Raw genomic sequence first — 2,922 nt, forward strand, 5'->3', positions numbered from 1 at the left:
CCAGATATCGCGAAGAAAGTTAGCAATCCAACATATATGCATATTCGGCCCGATTGATCGGCGTTTCGAACTTTTCACTCGTCGAGGCGCAATCGAATCGTCGAACGCTACTTCCGGCATCTCAGCCCGCCGGAAAGCTTCTCTCGTGACGGCATCCGGTGCAGCAATCGCGCAGTTTCGCGCTGGTTCCTCCGATTCGGCACAGCTGAGCCGACTTCGGCATTGCTCGGCCACAATCGTAGACGATGCATCGATTTTTCCTTCATTCGTTGCTGCTGCTGCAGCCACGGTGCATTGCCTTTGCACCGTGACCGCGTTGACACTTGCCAACTTTCCTTTCCAAGCCTTTCCTCTCTATATTCGCATCGCCTTCTTTCCTTTCTTTTCTTTCTTTCTCGTTCCTTAAAGAGATTTAAAATAGGGAATAAAGCGTGATGGATGAAATATAGGGAATGTATAGGATAAAAAATAATGAGAATGGATTAATTGGATTTTGTTGTAATGATTGTAAAATTAGGTATTAATGTAGTTCTACACGAATCTGAAATGTTTTTTATTGATGAGAAGTTATAAGATCGGTTTGCTTCGCGGCTTCATTAAAAATATTGCTTTTAATTACCGACGAGAAAGTTTCTTTTTTTCCAGAGACTAAGGAAGCTGTATAACCATTAGTGTTAATCAATTTCCACGAGGATTTATTGCCCCTTTATGAAGAACTTTTTAAGCTCATTTACTTTTTCTCTTATTTAAGAGAAACTTCTGCATCGTTTCATCACTCTATATTAATGATGGATACAAACTTTTAAATTTATGATATGACTAAAACGTGAATAAACGCTATTGTATCAAAGAACAGTGTGAAAAATCTCATCAAAGAAGAAACAAAAGGAAATAACGTATGTGATTTTCACTTGATCATTATTTAAATTGTCATTTAAATTCATTATTTAAACATAATTTAATTGTTCACTTAAGTGTAAAAGATAGATTAAGGTCAAGTAAGGTGAAGTTCAGCGGTAAGAATGAAAAGGAGGTGCAGGTGGAGACGGATCAAAGTAATTTTAAACAACCGTGCGACTGGTTTCTCGAGATTTCACGCTGGTTCCTGACAGGTAATGCCCTCGGGACGCACATGGAAAAAAACCAAATGGAAACCTAATGTATCGCCTCAGACGGACCTGTCATTGAAACTGATCATTCCACGCGGGAGGTACGGGTCCTTGCGTCTTATTCATGACCGACTACTTCTGGCCAATCATCTCGCATTCTGAATGGGCCACCTGCAGTTACAGAGAGAAGGGATGCATGATAAACTCGAACCGTTTGACCAGGTTGTTACCTAATCCTTTTTATTGGGCACCGATCGAACCATGTCGATCCTATCTGACCTTCTCGATCACGGATTCATTTCGTCGTTTTGTGGATGACGAAGATAAAAGTGGGAGTAAAAAATGCAGCAGATTTGATCAAACTAAGAAATAAAATTTTTATTTGAAAATATAATCTCTTTTAGATAGATTAGTTCAGAACTTCTTTCTTCGAACAGATAATGGACAATGCGAGGTTTCATCGTGCATGGATTTTCGTATAAAAAGATAAGAAGCGCAGAAGAGGAAAGTCACATGAATCAATGTATGTAGAAAGATAAGGATTGTTCAAGGACAATGGAGTTTAAAGGTAGCTCAAAGTGTTCTCGTGATACTCGACCCAATTTCTCCACCGTGTAATTACTAAGTGAATTATAAAGCGTGCATTCGTCCGTTTTAGAGACAAATGGTAAACTTCGCGTCTCAATTTTTATGGATTCGAAAACATGCATTCGGAAAGTCATGTTTTACGTAAGTTTATTTCAAGAAATACATAAATTTGCCATATATATATACTTGCCATCTATATATACTTTATATACTTTATCTTTTAGAAAAATTCTTAATATTAATTAAGAATATATTAAATTATATTATAATTAAATTTTGTAAAGTATAATATAGATATTAAGTTTATATGAAATTAAAAATATGTTTAATTCATGTTTTATGAGAATGTGACTCGAATTCATAATTGAATCTTTAATATAATTTCGCAATTTCGATTTCATATTAAAAATTGTTCGATAAAATAGATTCGATAGATTCCACGACAAAGAGAAAACATGAAAAAAGAAAATGATGAAAAAGGGAAGAACAAACGCGGTTGTTCAAAGACACATCGATATTCCCTATGCTCTCCATCTTGTCGTCACGATATAAAATACCGGCTAAAAAAGGAGCGCTGAATGGCCGATACCCGACTAAAAACCGGACTTGCTCTCGTTACACGAAGCCAAAGAAACGAAGCAGTTGGCTACAGCACGGTGCAGGTGGGTTGCCAGATGGCCAGAACGGAAACAGTGAATGAAGGAACGAAAAGAAACGAAAGGAACACCGTTCATCACGAATACGCGACAAGACAAACGCGACCGCACGAACCGAATACCAATTTCGAGTTCCTGTCGCGCGATTCTGGATATTTATTCTCATTTTGTTCAACATGTTGTAAAATTCCACATAATTATAAAGAACAGAAAAAAATTATTGATTTGAATGAGATAGTCATATGGAATTGAAATTTATTTTTATAGGAAATTTATGCATATATAAAATCTTTTTATATTTTTTTTTTTTTTATATTTTAGAATTATTGAGATTGAATTAATGTAAAGTATATTTTTATGTGACTATATTTTTTAATTAGTAATACGGTATTATTAATTAATCTTTTTTTTCCGTTTACTTTTTCATATTTAATTATTTCAAATAGAGTGTTTTTTAGTTGTAAAGTAAAAATATAAAAAAAAGAACGAAGGGATCGTGGTTCCGACCGGGATCGAACCGGCGACCTTCTGCGTGTAAAGCAGACGTGATAACCGCTACACCACGGAAC

The 2,922-nt window shown here is 35.8% G+C and overlaps 1 long non-coding RNA gene and 1 other non-coding gene across 10 annotated transcripts in view; one reads left to right on the forward strand and one right to left on the reverse strand.

Moving 5' to 3' along the window:
• Positions 1 to 2,922, forward strand: part of LOC102675704 — a 5,941-nt gene that overhangs the window by 2,126 nt on the left and 893 nt on the right. For 5 of the 9 annotated variants that reach the window (XR_422656.2, XR_422655.2, XR_004151428.1 and 2 more), the window contains 5 exons: positions 646 to 896; positions 976 to 1,331; positions 1,514 to 1,677; positions 1,768 to 1,838; positions 2,123 to 2,590. This is a non-coding gene — a long non-coding RNA (uncharacterized LOC102675704). Of the gene's footprint in view, positions 1 to 645; positions 897 to 975; positions 1,332 to 1,513; positions 1,678 to 1,747; positions 1,839 to 2,122; positions 2,591 to 2,811 lie in introns of those variants that run through there. The other 4 variants (XR_004151431.1, XR_004151433.1, XR_004151427.1 and 1 more) reach the window with 4 other exon arrangements.
• Trnav-uac lies at positions 2,851 to 2,922 on the reverse strand. Its single transcript has one exon. It is a non-coding gene; the product is annotated as a tRNA-Val (tRNA).

This window comes from Apis dorsata, unplaced genomic scaffold (assembly GCF_000469605.1).
Source record: "Apis dorsata unplaced genomic scaffold, Apis dorsata 1.3 scaffold_684, whole genome shotgun sequence".
NCBI lineage: Eukaryota > Metazoa > Arthropoda > Insecta > Hymenoptera > Apidae > Apis > Apis dorsata.